General features: G+C 37.4%; 1 long non-coding RNA gene across 1 annotated transcript; it reads right to left on the bottom strand.

Moving 5' to 3' along the window:
- Positions 1-784: 784 nt before the first annotated feature.
- LOC123330959 lies at positions 785-4791 on the bottom strand. Its single transcript, XR_006547315.1, has 2 exons — positions 4725-4791; positions 785-936 (listed from the first exon to the last, which is right to left on the bottom strand). It is a non-coding gene; the product is annotated as an uncharacterized LOC123330959 (long non-coding RNA).
- Between the last annotated feature and the right edge of the window lie 13529 nt (positions 4792-18320).

The following is an 18320-nucleotide window of genomic DNA, read 5'->3' as shown; positions in this document are numbered from 1 at the left end:
CCAGCATCAGCAGATACCCCACGCCATTACATTAATCAATTCCCTGCACAGATGAAAACAACACAAGGACCCTACCCTACAGATCAAACTACGCTCTGCATTGCTAGTTCACTGAGCCCAGTTGACTCACTATAAACTCTTCATTCAGATTAAGAATTTACTACACATTTAGGGACATCCAAGGAGTTTAAGGATAATTCATTAGCAAACCTGCTACTAGAATCTAAACATACTGCATTAAAATGAGAAAATTAAAAAAAAAATACTGTCAATGGGCTAATAGAAGCCCCAAATTTCAAAACACATCTTGAAATTTCCCAAGGAAGGAGGACAAAAATAATTTACTTCTTCCACTGAAATCCTATTCAAAACAGTACTTAGTCACTCAAATTCCGTCCTTCCTTCTCAATGTTCTCTGACCCCCCCTACCCTCACTCTGGTGTAGATACCCATGGGAAAATCCAAAATTAAAATATAGGAAAGACTGTACACACTCATAATAGTGAGTATCTACTATAATAGCTTTTTACATCATGCCCCATTAGGTTTCAGATTTTTTTATACCAGTCTGGCATGACAGTGTAATTTCCTGTTAAATGCTATATTAGCAAGGATGAGTAATAATTCAACATGATGCTAATATAGCACAAGTTTAAACTGCTAATTCAATGAAGCCCTCATTTTGTTTTACATTGCTCTAATCACTGTAATTCTTGCAAGAAAATATTACAATCGCGTAAAGATAAAAAGAAACATGGCAAGAGTTCCTACCTGTTTCTTGCTCTTGCCTAAATGCGTGTCTTCGGGAGGAAGTGGCTCTCTGGCTTCAGCATCACCACTTATCAAAGGAGAAAGTCAGGAATTTTCCAGAGCACTTTTCAGAAAACTTTGCTCCAGGTATGAACAGTACTGACTCCTTTCTCACTCCTCTGGTTCCTTTAATATGAAGAAAATAAATTACCAAGTCTGTTCTCATGCTGGTTACCTGCCTAGCTCTAAGCACTTCTCCACACATACAGCTTGTAATACATCAAACCCTTATTGTGTTCCCCACCATTGTAATTTTTTTTTATATGCACCATTTAAAAATCTTTATTAGATTTATTACAGTATTCCTTCTTTTTTATGTTTTGGGTTTGGGGCTGTGAGGCATGTGGGATCTTAGCCTCCTGACCAGGGATTGAACCTCTATCCCCGGTATTGGAGGGCAAAGTCTTAACCAGTGGGCCATTAGGGAGGCCCATTCTTCCACCGTTTCAACCATGACACACACAGATACATACACTTTGACCCTGTCACTCATCTACTCAAAAACTTGGAAGTTTCTCATTGCTTAGAGTCATTTTCTGCCTTTTAAGGCACTATAAAATTTCAGATGATTACATATATAAATAGCGAATATGTACATGTATGTATTTATAAATAAAAAAGTATAAGTGTGCATATAAATTTTAAATGGCTGCTGCTTAATTCAAGTAACTGTGCAACATTTGCAAAATCATCTTCTCTCCTGTGTTTAAGTGTTTGCATGTGGGAATCAGGATACCAAGACCCTCCTACTTGGTAGTAGGTAGCATGTGTTGGGTAAAGTGATGTTTGTAATGTGCTCCTCACAGTTAGTGGTGGTCAAGTGGAACCTACTCAATAAATGTGGTTCAATAAAGAACTAAAATGCTTCCTATATTGGATGAATTAACTAAAATGAAATAGGTAGGTCAAATTGAGTTCAGTGTCTTAAGGCTGTTGATATGTGATGATACACTGCCATTCACAGAATTTGTTCCAGTTTACATGTTTACCACGTACAAGGGAAAATGCCCTTTCCCCCAAATTTTTGCCTCAGTGGGTATTATAATTTTAACTGTTTTTAACTGAAAAATTACCTATTTTCAACTTGTATTAACTTTGATCATTTTTGGAGTTTTAATAAAGTTCACAATTTTTCTTGTAAGTGCTATTGACATTGGCCCTGTGAATTTTCTGAAATTTAGTTTTCTCAAATGTGTTATTGATAAATTCAGCCTTATTTTATAATTCATAAGCATTATTAGATATTAAAACATTGCTAATTTTCTATTATATGTGTTTAAATTGACTTTTTTTTTTCAACTTGCATTTGATTTTGATGATGGTTTTATTTTGGCCAGGAAGATGATTTTTATCATGTGTATTTTGATGGAGCTATATATTTTTACATCTTCTGAGTTTCTAACCATGATCAAAGGGGTGAGGCTTGTACAATTTGAAGATTAAGAATGCTTAATGATCATTGATTATTTCATATTTATTCAATTAAAAATTTGGAGCCATCTGTATCTGATTTTAGTCAAAGTATCCCACTTCATAATCTTCCACTAAAGTGCTAGATTCTTGTCCCCAAATTATGAACTGAATAAACTTCCTTTCCATAGTGATTTTGAAGTGCATATTCTAAGTTCCTGCATATTTATTTTTAGACTCTCTAGTTCGATTAATTACTCTGCTTGCACTCATCTCACATGCTAGTAAAGTAATGCTCAAAATTCTCCAACCCAGGCTTCAGCAATATGTGAACCGTGAACTTATTGATGTTCAAGCTGGTTTTAGAAAAGGCAGAGGAACCAGAGATCAAATTGCCAACATCCGCTGGATCATGGAAAAAGCAAGAGAGTTCCAGAAAAACATCTATTTCTGCTTTATTGACTGTGTGTGGATCACAATAAACTGTGGAAAATTCTTCAAGAGATGGGAATACCAGACCACCTGACCTGCCTCTTGAGAAACCTATATGCAGGTCAGGAAGCAACAGTTAGAACTGGACATGGAACAACAGACTGGTTCCAAACAGGAAAAGAAGAACATCAAGGCTGTATATTGTCACCCTGTTTATTTAACTTATATGCAGAGTACAACATGAGAAATGCTGGACTGGAGGAAACACAAGCTGGAATCAAGATTATGGGGAGAAATATCAATAACCTCAGATATGCAGATGACACCACCCTTATGGCAGAAAGTGAAGAGGAACTCAAAAGCCTCTTGATGAAAGTGAAAGTGGAGAGTGAAAAAGTTGGCTTAAAGCTCAACATTCAGAAAACCAAGATCATGGCATCCGGTCCCATCACTTCATGGGAAATAGATGGGGAAATAGTGGAAACAGTGTCAGACTTTATATTTTTGGGCTCCAAAATCACTGCAGATGGTGACTGCAGCCATGAAATTAAAAGACGCTTACTCCTTGGAAGGAAAGTTATGACCAACCTAGATGGCATATTCAAAAGCAGAGACATTACTTTGCCAACAAAGGTCCATCTAGTCAAGGCTATGGTTTTTCCTGTGGTCATGTATGGATGTGAGAGTTGGACTGTGAAGAAAGCTGAGCGCCGATGAATTGATGCTTTTGAACTGTGGTGTTGGAGAAGACTCTTGAGAGTCTCTTGGACTGCAAGGAGATCCAACCAGTCCATTCTGAAGGAGATCAGCCCTGGGATTTCTTTGGAAGGAATGATGCTAAAGCTGAAACTCCAGTACTTTGGCTACCTCATGCGAAGAGTTGACTCATTGGAACAGACTCTGATGCTGGGAGGGATTGGGGGCAGGAGGAGAAGGGGACGACAGAGGATGAGATGGCTGGATGGCATCACTGACTCAATGGACGTGAGTCTGAGTGAACTCCGGGAGTTGGTGATGGACAGGGAGGCCTGGCATGCTGTGATTCATGGAGTCGCAAAGAGTCGGACATGACTGAGCGACTGAACTGAACTGAATATCACTACCACTAAATTGTGTTTAATACCACTGATTAAATATGTTATACAATTAGATTTATTTCATTACTCCTGTTTTATAGGATTTTATATCCTTTTGCATAATCTTTAGTAGTGTTTTTCAGTCTCTTCTTTCAATGTCTCCTCTCATCCTGTTGTTATCATAATTATAGAAACAACAATATTATAGATGTTTTTATTTTATGAAAAAAACTGACAAGTTTATAACATCTTTTGTCCAAAATAAAGTTTTAATTTTCTCATTGTTTCTTTAATTCTTTCAAATATATTAAAGTTATTTTTATAAGAGTCCAGCACATTTCTTTTTAATACTTTTATTGAGGACATATTTTGATGTTGGGTCAAAGGGACTCTTTCATTTGATGATATGTTTATAGTGACTCATAGACAGGAAATTAATTTTTTAACCTATAATATTTTTAGACTTGTCATTGAATTATCATTATTATTTAAACTATTTTATCAGTTCACAGCTCTATAAAATATCACCATTTTCAACTATGTTTTGTGAAATTCATAATTATCTTCAAACATGATGATATTTGGACCGTTCATTGTACTTATTTGCTTATCAGGCATTTTCAATGTGCAAACGTAAGTTCTACATTTATTTTGCCAATTCATGTGTGTTTTGCACTTATTTATGGTATTTTTGATGTATCAAGTACTCAATTTTTACATTGTCAAATCTATCATTTTCCTATTTGTTTTATGGTGAAAGGGGCCTCTTAAACATGATAATGCAACATTTCTTCTCCCAGTTTTTCAAACAGTTAAATGATTGTACCAAGAAAATTTATCTTAAACTCACTGATTTGCAAAATCATGCTTCATATACATTAATTTATCTTATACTGATTTTAATATGCTATATATTAATTTAAAGATATGGGACCAGATTCATGCCATATTTTATTCTTATTTTCTAAAAGCTATTAAAATAAATTAACTTATTACCACTTTTCCTGGAAAGCAAAAAGTAGACTTCTCTCTGTTTCAGAAATTATGCAAAATTCCTAAAAGATAGAAAGGAGATAGAATTTGATTAATACACACAAGTGTTTGCTTTCTATGTAAAGACATAGGTATTGGCAGTAGGAGGTTCTTTGCATGATTTTTAGTTTGGGTTCCCTTAGAGGTGAATTAATCCCTTGCATAGTCTCCCTCTTGCCTCGTGGGTACTGAGAGTAGATTAAGATGTCTTTTGAAGAAAGATCAATAAGTGGGAGCATTTGGGTCCGTTTCCCAGTGCTGGATAAACTGGATGTACATGCAGGCAAATAAGATCTGTCAAAGGATTTCCAGGTATCAGTATAACTTTCCCTTTTCCAATACCACGGAAAACAGATCACCAGCAAGACCTACTGCTCTCCAACGGCTGAGCATGAGCAGCAATTGTTAGCACTGACTGACAATCCAAAGCACACGTGAGCACTCAAACAAGAATCAACATGTGTTCAAGAAGAGTCATTCCACGAAAGGAAGTGAAAACAAACTTAATGACATGAAGCATTTACAGTTAAGACCACAACATTGAGGTGACAAGGAGGAAAGGACTTTTGAATACGTATGGGGATTGATGATAATACTGGATTATCCAAATTTTTATAGTAGGATATGAAGGATAAATATTTGATATTTTAATATATAATATTAACTGTAAGGAAGATATTTAAAATATATAAGATATGCTTAGCTAAGCAACAAATTAGTAATTAAAAACCTGAACTTAGATATTGCCCTAAAAACCCAGCAATGAATGAAAATATGAGATGTGTAATTATAAAAGGGTTAGAAGACATGGAATACTGGTTCAGTAGTTACAATATTCATTTTAATATAAGGTTTTAAAGAATCTGCTTTTAAAAGACCAGAGATGAGAAAAAATTAAAAGATGTAACTCTCGTTACTGATAATACAGCAGGTTAAATTACACCAACATTTCATATAGTTGTATGGAAGAAACCAACACAACATTGTAAAGCAATTATTCTCCAATTAAAAATAAAAAAAAAAAAACAAAAGAATAAAACAAAATTAAAAGAATAGAGTACAAGCAGCAACAAGTCAGCAAGAGGGGAGGCTGAAATTAAATGAGTGATTATTAATGGTTACAAGGTTTCTTTTTAGGGGGGCAGGACATGAAATTTCTTAAAAACTGAGGTTAAATTTGCAAAACTCGGTAAATACACTAAAAGTCACTGAACTACACACTTTAAATTAGCAAACTGTAAGGCATATGAATTATATTTCAATGAAGTTTTTTATATAATAAAACAAAAAAGAAAGTCAACAGAATTATATGCAGGGAGACCAAGAAAATATGGGTAAAGGACAGTCATGATAGACAGCTGAGATGGAATAACTCCAAATAAAGCCCTAAAGAAAAAAGAAATAAATTGTGACCAAAGCAGCATTTTAAGAGAAAAGGCAAAAAACTTTCCAAAACAGATGAAAATACCAAAAGAAAGAGTTTATAAGGGCAACAAATTCCAAATAAGAAGAAATAGAAGAAAAATCATAACTAAATCCATTGTAATTTAACTGCAACCAGGAGAAGGCAATGGCACCCCACTCCAGTGTTCTTGCCTGGAGAATCCCAGGGATGGAGGAGCCTGGTGGGCTACCATCTATGGCGTCGCACAGAGTCAGACATGACTAAAGTGACTTAGCAGCAGCAGCAGCAGGATAGGGAAGCCTGGCATGCTACAGTCCATGGGGTCGCAAGAGTTGGACACAACTGAGTAGCTGAACTGAACTAAACTGAGCAATGACAAAGATAAAGTTTTCAAAGAAGTTGGAGAGAAAAATACAGCTTATTTTTCCCTCTAGTTTTATTGAGATATAACAAATATATAGCACTATGTAAGTTTATGGTATGTAGCATAATGAAGCTAAACCCTGCTGTGCCCTCCCATCTGGCAACAACCTATTTGTTCTCTGTATCTATGACTGTTTTTGTTTTGTTAGTTCATTTACTTAGATTTTTTCAGATTACATATATAAGTGAAATCATATGATATTTTTCCTTCTGTATCTGACATTTCACTTAGCATAATAGCCTCTAGGTCCACCCATGTTGTCAAAAATGACAAGATTTAATTTTTTATGGCCGAGTAATATTCCACAAGAGGAGGTCTTTTTCCAACTGTATATTATTTTTTTAAGTTAATTTATTTTAATTGGAAGATGATTACTTTACAATACTGTGATGGTTTTTGCCATACATCATCATGGATCAACCACAGGTATACATGTGTTACCCCCATCCTGAACCCCCCTCCAACCTCCCTCCCCACCCTATCCCTCTGGGTTACCCCAGAGCATGGGCCTTGGGTGCCCTGCTTCATGCACTGGTCATCTATTTTACGTATGGTAATGTACATGTTTCAATGACATTCTCTCAAATCATCTCATTCTTACCTTCTCCCAGTGAGTCCAAAAGTGTTCTTTATGTCTGTGTCTCTTTTGCTGCCCTGCATGCCTACTGTACATCCTTGCCCCTTGCCTCTTTTTGTCACAGATGAATTGACCATATGAGTATAAGTTCACTTCTGAGCTCTCCATTCTGGATCATTGCTTTATGTGTCTATTTTGTGCTGGTGCCATTCTGTTTTGATGACTGTAGCTTTGGAGTATAGTTTGAAATCAGGGACAGGCTTCCCAGGTGGCACAGTTGTGAAGAATCTGCCTGCCAATGCTGGAGATGCAGGAGACATGGGTTCCATCCCTAGGATGGGATGATCCCCTGGAAAAGGAAATGGCAACACACTGCAGTACTCTTGCTTTGAAAATTCCATGGGCAGAGGAGCCTGGTGTGCTACAGTCCAGGGGTCACAAACAGTCAGACTCGACTGAGCACACATACATGTCACACACACTGAAATCAGAAGACCTGATACCTCCAGTTTTGTTCTTTCTCAAGACTCTTGAAATACTGATTTGGGTTTCTGTGAAAAATGTCATTGCTATTTTGATAGGGGGTTGTGCTGAGTCTGTAGACTGCCTTTGGAACTACACCATTGGGTAATATTTAACGAGGGCATTCTAGGTGGCTCAGCAGTAAAGAATCCACTTGCCAACGCAAGAAATGTAGGTTCAATCCCTGGGTAGGGCAGATCTCTTGGAGAAGGAAATGGCAACCCACTCCAGTATTTTTGCCTGTAAATCCCTTGGAGAGAGAAGCCTCATGGGCTACAGTCCATGGGACAGCAAGAGAGGACACTACTTCAGACTAAACAACAACAACAACAACATTTAGCAATATTTTTCTAATCCATGAACACAGTATATCTTTCCATCTGTTTGTGTTATTTTCAATTTCTTTCATCAATGTCTTGTAGTTTTCCAAGTAAGGTCTTTTACTTCCTTAGGTAGACTTATTCCTAGGTTTGAAGCAATTGTAAATAAGACTGTTTTCTTAATCTCTCTTTCTGATAGTTCTTTTTTAGTGTCTAGAAATGCAACACATTTCTGTATATTAATTTCATATATTGCAACTTTATTGAAGTATATTATTTTGAAGTCATGACATTTAACTTTTATTATTTTAACTGCTTAATATTAAAGCATTTAATTGTTAAAAAAACCTAGGTAGAAAAATCCTAAATAGTTTTACCCAGTGTCTCAGAGTTCATTTCAGCTCAGCCATGTCCAACTCTTTGTGATCCCATGGACTGCAGCACACCAGATTTCCCTGTCCATCACCAATTCCCGGAGCTTGCTCAAATTCATGTCCATCAAGTCGGTGATGCCATGCAACCATCTCATCCTCTGTCATCCCCTTCTCCTCCTGCCTTCAATCTTTCCCAGCATCAGGGTCTTTTCCAGTGAGTCAGTTCTTCACATCAGGTGGCCAAAGTATTGGAGCTTCAGCTTCAGCATCAGTCCTTCCAATGAATATTCAGGACTGATTTCCTTTAGAATTCACTGGTTGGATCTCCTTGCAGTCCAAGGGACTCTCAAGAGTCTTCTCCAACACCACAGTTCAAAAGTAGCAATTCTTTGGCACTCAGCTTTCTTTATAGTCCAACTCTCACATCCATATATGGCTACTGGAAAAATCATAGCTTTAACTCAACAGACTTTTATTGGCAAAGTAATGTCTCTGCTTTTTAATATGATGTCTAGGTTTGTCTAGGAGCAAGTGTCTTTTAATGTAATGTCTGCAGTCACCACCAGAAGTGATTTTGGAGCCCAGAAAATATTCTCTCACTGCTTCCATTGTTTTCCCATTTATTTGCCATGAAGTGATGGGACCAGATGCCATGATTTTCATTTAATGTTGAGTTTTAAGCCAGCTTTTTCACTCTCCTCTTTCACTTTTATCAAGAGGCTCTTTAGTTCCTCTTTGCTTTCTGCCATAAGGGTGGTGTCATCTGCGTATCTGGGGTTATTGATATTTCTCCCAGGAATCTTGATTCCAGCTTGTGCTTCATCCAGACTGGCATTTCACATGAGGTACTCCGCATATAAGTTAAACAAGCAGGGTGGCAATATACAGCCTCGATGTACTCCTTTCCCAATTTTGAACCAGTCTTTTGTTGGTTCTAACTGTTGCTTCTTGACCTGAATCAGATTTCTCAGGAGGCAGGTAAAGTGAAAGTGAAAGTGTTAGTCACTCAGTCGTGTCCAACTCTTTGTGACCCAATGAATGGTAGCCCACCAGGCTCCTCTGTCCATGGGATTCTCCAAGCAAGGATACTGGAGTGGGTTGGCATGCCTTTCTCCAAGGGATCTTCTTGACCAAGAGATCAAACCCAGGTCTCCCACACTGCAGGCCGATACTTTACTGTTTGAGCTACTCAGGAAGCCTGGTATTCACATCTCTTGGAGAATTTCCCACAGTTTATTGTAATCCACACAGTCAAAGGCTTTAGCATAGTCAATGAAGCAGAAGTAGATATTTTTCTGGTATTCTTTCGCTTTTTCTATGATCCTACGGATGTCGGCAAGTTGATCTCTGCCTTTTCTAAATCCATCTTGAACATCTGGAGGTTCTCAGTTCATGTACTGTTGAAGCCTAGTTGGAGAATTTTCAACATTACTTTGCTAGCATGTGAAATGAGTGCAACTGTGCAGTAGTTTGAACATCTTTGGCATTGACTTTCTTTGGGATTAGAATGAAAACTGATCATTTCCAGTCCTGTGGACACTGCTGAGTTTTCCATATTTGCTAGCATATTGAGTGCAGCACTTAAACAGCAACATGTTTTAGGACTTGAAATAGCTCAGGTGGAATTCCATCACCTCCATTAGCTTTCTTCATAGTGATGCTTCCTAAGGCCCACTTGACTTCACACCCCAGGATGTCTGGCCCTAGGTGTGTGATCACACCATCATGGTTATTAGGGTCATTAAGATTTTTTTTGTACAGTTCTTCTCTGTTTTCTTGACACCTCTTCTTAATATCTTCTGCTTCTGTTAGGTCCATGCCATTTCTGTCCTTTATTGTGCCCATCTTTGCATGAAATGTTCCCTTGGTAGCTCTAATTTTCTTGAAGATAACACTAGTCTTTCCCATTCTACTGTTTTCCTCTATTTCTTTGCACTGATCACTTAGGAAGGCTTAGAATTTCTCACTGTCATGAAATTTTTTAAGGCACAGTTAAGAATTATATTATTTATATTTTAACATAATTCATAGCCTAAAATTTTGAAGAAGAAAAAGTGAAACAAAAATTCAAAATATATGATGATTTTTTCACACCTTAAGTGTTGAAGAGTACTGATTATAATGGTAGCTATTTTCCTATTCTTCCATGAGAAATACGATATTTTCAAGTATGGGCCCAGTTATCCTTTCCATGCCCTTTATTTGAAAATTGAATGCTTACGGTGGCAGTAGGAATTTTCTGGGTGAAATTATTTATCTGACTTATCTCTGCTTAATTTCTTTTAGTTATAAAAGGAAAGAGGAGTTCACCAGTATATTAGAGGTACTGGTATAGAAATAAGGCAGAAGTAGAAATTAGTTAAATATCGAGGTTCAAACAGTTACACATATTATTTACAAAGCACCCTTATCTATTTAGCATATCATTCCTGTGTGAAGGATCGTTAAATTATTCCAAACCTAAATATATCAAAATCCATTATTTATTAAAACAGTGTCAAATGTAGATTAGTCTTTTATCTTATGCAACTTCCTGCTGGGTTTTGGATGTGGAATAGAATGATTTCAAATGGACATGTTTTCTCAGGCTAATATACTCAGATACTTCTGCTAGTATACCCCTCTCCAATTTTCATCTATTTTTTCAGTATTCAGAATTTCAGTATTTCAGAATATTCTATTCTTTACTCATCCCAGTAAACCATAATTAAAGGAACAAGAGGCAGTTAATAGAATCTGCTGTTTCTTTTTTTTTTTTTCTTTTCTGAGTGCATTTTATTTTCTTTTATTAAATTAATTTATTTTAATTGGAGGCTAATTGCTTTACACTATTGTAGTGGTTTTTGCCATACACTGAGATGAATCAGCCATGGGTGTACATGTGTCCCCCATCCTGAACCCCCTCCCACCTCCCTCCCCATCCCATCCCTCAGGGTTGTCCTGGTGCACTGGCCTTGAGTGCCCTGTTTCATGCATCAAACTTGGACTGGTGATCTATTTCACATATGATAATATACATATTTCAATGCTATTCTCTCAAATCACCCACCCTTGCCTTTTCCCACAGAGTCCAAAAGTCTGTTCTTTATATCTGTGTCTCTTTTGCTGTCCCGCATATAGGGTCATTGTTACCATCTTTCTAAATTCCATATATATGTGTTAGTATACTGTATTGGTGTTTTTCTTTCTGACTTACTTTACTCTGTGAATCTGCTGTTTCTATGAGGATACTAAGCAATGGGCTTTGTTTGACAATTACTGGAAACACAAACACAAAAGAGTGACCTAGATAATTTCCCAAGTTGAAAAAGAAAACAAAAAGAAAAAAGAAAAATGGACAAATTATCACTCATCACAATTCTCTACAACATACTAACTTTTTAGCCTAATGTTTATTCTACTTGGCCCAACCTCCATGGTGACAAAACTTTCTTCTCTATGCTTTCAAATTATTTGGAACATCAGTAGCTAATAATAATGGCAGGTATGGTCATTATAGTGTATATCAAGGCTGATTAAGTTTTTGGCAAATTTTTATTTTTCTTAATGATAAAGCCTTTCAAATATCATTTAAAAGAGAAACAGTTTCAATAATATCATGGATGTGGAAATATTGCAATGTATTGTATACTCATCAATAACTAGTTTCAAATTACATGAAGTTCAGTCATAGTAAATCTTCTTCCACACAGCTTTTGTCTTCTAAAACTTGGTACAGTGTATTCGTTAACTCTATCTCTGCTTTGAAGACATCTAACAAGTGTTTTAATGCACTTGATTTAAAACTGTCAAATGAGAAAAATTAAACTCTCAAAATACATGAAATAGTATTGTGGCTATAGCTTAGGGCAGTAAAACTTAGCAATCACCTACCAAAGACAAAAATACCATTAAAATAAAGAAGACACTTCAATAGTTTTTACATCAAAGTTACCTGGCTATTTAAGTCTCCCAATCTTTTTGGACTAGTAAGCCTTTCTTCTTATTCTTTTTTTTCAACAGAAAGAACTATTTCTTCAGACAGCCAGGGGAAACACGTCTGTGTTTTTCACTGTATGTAGACGTTCCCAGCTGTTGTAGATCTCAGATGTAACCAAGATGGAACAGCTTCCTATTGATCTAGTTCATTTCTTTGGAGGGGGATGGGCATCAGCTAACTTTTTACAAAGAGGAAAAGGAGAGAGTTATGGAGGTGGAGGTAGAGGGAGAGAAACTCTCGATTTTAACTTACTTCAGTGCTTCAAGGCCCTGACTATCTTCTATAAAAGTGTTTCCTTCTTACTAGAATGCTTTTTGCTTTGCTTTCTATCTGGAGAACTCCTCAGCCCAGATTTCAACTGAAATATTACTCAGAGATGACTGTCTCTGATTCTCAGCATAATTCCCACTTCTACCTCAAATTAATCAATTATTCCTCTTAATACTGTTATAATACTTTATATGTTTACAGTTATATATATGATGATTTATTTTGCTATGTGTCTTCTACACTTAAACAACTGATGTGTTCCCAGGATGTAACACTATCCTTTGCATGCATGCAACAAAGAGATGTTCTTTCTTTCCTCAAATACTTTTTGGCACTTACTATGAGCAAAGCCTCATGGCTGTGCTGAGCCCTCCAGGGACATAAAGATATATAATGCCACATTCTTGCCTTTAAGGATCATACGATTTTAGAGAGTTCAATTACATAAACCGTCCTAAAACAAAGCAAAAATTGAAGTCGCAGAAGAGGGAGAGATCAAGAACTTGAAGTAAAATGAGAGCTAGGATACTTTCTTTGAGAGATTTCAAGGACACTGATTCGCTAACTGCTCTTTGTCCTTAGGGCAAGCAAGTAGTTCTTTTGGAAAAAGGCAAGTAATGAGTTGTCAGCAGACACATCTCTGTATCTGAGCAACTTCCTCTCCCACAGGCTTCCTACACATCCAAACTATTTTTTCTTATCTCCTTACATAGGTTCCCTCTTTTTGTCTCTCTTTTTTTTTTCTAGAGCTGAAGTTCAAGCATGTTTAGTAGCAAATGTGGAAGTATTATAGAGAAATCTATGTGGCAATTAGAAGATGCTAATCACAATGACGTCTAATCTTCATAATGACACACAACATAGGAGACAGTGTTAGCTTCCGCTGTCTGAATTGGTTTCTTTCATAATGAAAACTACCAAATGGTAGTGTGCAACTACCAAACTAAGTTCTACATTCCAAACCTCCAAGCGCATGTTTGTCACTATTTCCTCTCATTATAGATCTCTTTGTGAAACACTTGCAACATTCAAAAAGTAAGAATGTTTAATATTGACATAGAAACATGTCTAAACAGAAGTTCTGCTTAAGAACCATAGTGTAGGAATGACAGATGCATAAACAACTAAATAAAATTGTATGTTTAACAATACAGGGTTAATTTTCAAAATACAAGCCCCATATACTTTTTGTTAGATTTACAACTAAGCATTTCATTATTTGAGCTATAAGTTATACTGTGGGAATAATCTTTTATTCCCATTTCTACATGTTCATTGCTAATATATAGAAATACAGTTGAGTTTTATGTGTTGATCTTATATTCTATTTCCTTGCTGAACTAAATTATTGATTTTAAAACTTTTGAGATTTCTGAGGATTCCATGAAGATTATCATGTTATCTACAAACAGAGAAAGTTTTATTTCTTCCTTTCTTTGATCTTTGCATTTTATTTCTTTTTCTTGTCTTATTTTAAATTGAAGTATCAGATCAGATCACATCAGATCGGTCGCTCAGTCATGTCTGACTCTCTGTGACCCCATGAATCGCAGCATGCCAGGCCTCCCTGTCCATTACCAACTCCTGGAGTTCACCCAGACTCACGTCCATCAAGTCAGTGATGCCATCCAGCCATCTCATCCTCTGGCATCCCCTTCTCCTCCTGCCCCCAATCCCTCCCAGCATCAGGGTCTTTTCCAATGAATCAACTCTTCGCATGAGGTGGCCAAAGTACTGCAGTTTCAGCTTTAGCATCATTCCTTCCAAAGAAATCCCAGGGCTGATCTCCTTCAGAATGGACTGGTTGGATCTCCTTGCAGTCCAAGGGACTCTCAAGAGTCTTCTCCAACACCACAGTTCAAAAGCATCAATTCTTTGGCACTCAGCCTTCTTCACAGTCCAACTCTCACATCCATACATGACCACAGGAAAAACCATAGCCTTGATTTATAATGTTACATTAGTTTTAGATGGACAGCAGAGCGACTCAGTATCTTACCGCTTAAGCTTCTTTAAAAGTTATTACAAAATAATGGCTATAATTCTCTGGGCTACACAATATATATGCTTTTTGCTTATCTATTTTATATACTGAAGTTTGTATCTCTTAATATCATACCTTCTACATGCCTCTCTTCTCTTCCCTTTCCCCACAGGTAACCTCCAGCTTGATTTCTATAACCATGAGTCTGTTCCTGTTTTGTTATATAGATTCATTTGCATTATTTTTTTAGATTCCACATATAAGTGATGTCATACAGTATTTGTCTCTGTCTGTTTCACTAAACATACTACTCTCTAGGTCCAGAAGTTACTCTACATGTAAAACCGAACAGTTAAGTAAATGGATAATCCCCTGGAGGAGGAAATGGCAACCCATTTCAGTGTTTTTGCCTAGAGAATTCCATGGACACAGGAGACTGGCAGGCTTCAGCCTGTGGGGTTGCGAAGAGTCAGACACAACTGAGCAACAAAGCCCACACACACACACACCTAAATGGATGGTGGAGAGTGGTAGCTGGGTTTCCTATCATTGGAGTAGTAGTTCATCTTTGAGAAAAGAGAGGAAGCCCGGAGGATTCATATGTTAAAGACGTCAGTAAGAACTTATGTTTAGTTTAATATAGCTATAGTTAAACATAGAAATATTTATAAATATTTGTGTATACACAGGTTGGCATAAGCACGTATGTTTCTTTGCTCTGCCACCTACTTGGGAGAGCCTAAAAGGCACTGAAGCCACCACTGCAAGAGATTCCAATGGCCAAAGCTCAAAGGATGCAAGAAACAAAATAAAGTAGTACTGGATTATAATCCAAATCTTAAAAAGTCCGTATTTGTATTCATATAAATAAATGATTTAATAAATAAATTGATAAAAGACACAAATCTTTCTTGCAGATGAACTCAAAATAATTTACATGGATACACTGTTTCAAGCAGGCAACTGTGTCTCCACTCTTTATGTCTGAGTTTTGCATACAGAAATTCCCCCAAAGGTGAGAGTATGGGAATGGAATAATAAAGGGTAATCTTACAGTAGAGATACCAAACACATCTCAGCCAAATGATCAAGGTCAAAACCACCAGCAATAAATCATGTATGCAGTAGGTATTCTTGTGATGACATTTTACCTCTATGGTCTTCCTCTCTAATGGAGAAGGCAATGGCACCCCACTCCAGTACTCTTGCCTGGAAAATCCCATGGATGGAGAAGCCTGGTGGGCTGCAGTCTATGGGGTCGCTGAGTCAGACATGACTGAGTGGCTTCACTTTCACTTTTCACTCACATGAATTGGAGAAGGAAATGGCAACCCACTACAGTGTTATTGCCTGAAGAATTCCAGGGATGGGGGAGCCTGGTGGGCTGCTGTCTCTGGGGTCGCACAGAGTTGGACACGACTGAAGCAACTTAGCAGCAGCAGCAGCAGCTTCCTCTCAAAAACACGGCACTGGTGGATGTCTGAGAAAAACATGAGACAGACTCCAATAGAGGGGCATCCTACAAAACACTTCTCTAGAATTTCTCAAAAATGTCAAAGTCATCACAGGAAGTCTGAAAAAGTGTCACAGTGGAGAGGTGCCCCAAAAGACACAGAATCCAAATGTAATATGATGTCCTAGAAACAATACTAGAAAAGACAAAGACATCAGGTGAACAATAAGAATATCAGGGACTTTCCTGGTGGCCCAGTGGTTAAGAATCTGCCTTCCAATGCAGGGGATGTGAGTTTGATCCCTAGTTGGGGAGATAAGAGCCCATATGCCATGGGCCCCACGTATCACAACTAGAGAGCCCTCATGCCACAACTAACAAGTCTGCACACTCCACAGCCACAGCACAAGAATCTCCTATACCACAACTAGAGAAAACCCATGCACCACAGCAAAGACCCAGCCCAGCCAAAATTGAAAAACTTAAAAATGAAGAATAATAACATCAGATTAAAATATGGATTTTAGTTAATAATAGTGCAACAGTTATGGTTAATCTATTGTGGCCAATGTACCCTACTAATGTCAGATGGCAATATCAGGGGAAACTAGGTGTGGGGGTGTTGATATTCCCTGTACTTCATTCAATTTTTCTGTAAGTCAAAGAGTACTATAAAACATAGCGTCCTCTTAAAAAAATATACTTGTCAGAGAATTCTAATATGTACATCACCTTTCCTGTGGACCACATTTTGTCAGAACTCTCCACCATGATCCGTCAGCCTTGGGTGGCCTTACACAGCATGGCTCATAGTTTCATTGAGCTAGACAAGGCTGTGGTCCATGTAATCAGTTTGGTTAGTTTTCTGTGATTATGGTTTGCCAAGAGAACACACTGGTCATACCAAACACCCTCTCCCAAAAATACAAGAGAAGACTCCACACATGGATTTCAACAGATGGTCAATACCAAAATCAGATTGATTATATTCTTTGCAGCCAAAGATGCTTTATACAGTCAGCAAAAATAAGACTGGAAGTTGACTATGGCTCAGATAATGAACTCCTTATTGCCAAATTCAGACTTATTGAAGAAAGTTAGGAAAAGCAGGAAAACCAATAGACCATTCAGGTATGACCTAAATCAAATCCCTTATGATTATACAGTGGAAATGAAAAATAGATTCAAGGGATTAGATCTAACAACAGAGTGCCTGAAGAACTATGGACAGAGGTTCGTGACATTGTACAAGAGGCAGTGATCAAGACAATCCCGAAGAAAAAGAAGGGCAAAATGGTTATCTGATGAGGCCTTACAAATAGCTGAGGAAAGAAGAGATGCCAAAGGCAAAGGAGAAAAGGAAAGATATACCCATCTGAATGCAGAGCTCCAAAGAATAGCAAGGAGAGATAAGAAAGCCTCCCTCAGTGATCAGTGCAAAGAAATAGAGGAAAACAGTATAATGGGAAAGACTAGAGATCTCTTCAAGAAAATCAGAGATACCAAGGGAACATTTCATGCAAAGATGGGCTCAATAAAAGACAGAAATGATATGGACCTAACAGAAGCAGAAGATATTAAAAAGAGGTAGCAAGAATACACAGAAAAAACTATACAAAAAGATCTTCATGACCCAGATAACCACGATGGTATGATCACTCATCTAAAGCCAGACATCCTGAAATGTGAAGTGGGCCTTAGGAAGAATCACTATGAACAAAGCTAGTGGTGGTGATGGAATTCCAGTTGAGCTATTTTACGTCCTAAAAGAAGATGCTGTGAAAGTGCTGCACTCAATATGCCAGCAAATTTGGAAAACTCAGCAGTGGCCACAGGACTGGAAAAGGTCAGTTTTCATTTCAATCCCAAAGAAAGTCAATACCAAAGAATGCTCAAACTACAGCACAATTGCACTCATCTCACACAGTAGCAAAGTAATGCTCAAAATTCTCCAAACCAGGCTTCAGCAATACGTGAACCGCGAACTTCCAGATGTTCAAGCTGGATTTAGAAAAGGCAGAGGAACCAGATATAAAATTACCAACATCCGTTGGATCATTGAAAAAGCAAGAGAGTTCCAGAAAAACATCTACTTTTGCTTTACTGACTAGGCCAAAGCCTTTGACTGTGTGGATCACAACAAACTGTGGAAAATTCTTCAAGAGATGGGAATACCAGACCACCTTACCTGCCTCCTGAGAAATCTGTATGCAGGTCAAGAAGCAAGTTAGAACTGGACATGGAACAACAGA

The sequence above is a fragment of the Bubalus bubalis genome, chromosome 21 (genome assembly GCF_019923935.1).
Source record: "Bubalus bubalis isolate 160015118507 breed Murrah chromosome 21, NDDB_SH_1, whole genome shotgun sequence".
In the NCBI taxonomy this organism is placed as follows: domain Eukaryota; kingdom Metazoa; phylum Chordata; class Mammalia; order Artiodactyla; family Bovidae; genus Bubalus; species Bubalus bubalis.
The sequence above is the reverse complement of the archived record's forward strand: the minus strand, read 5'-3'. Positions and strand labels throughout refer to the sequence as shown.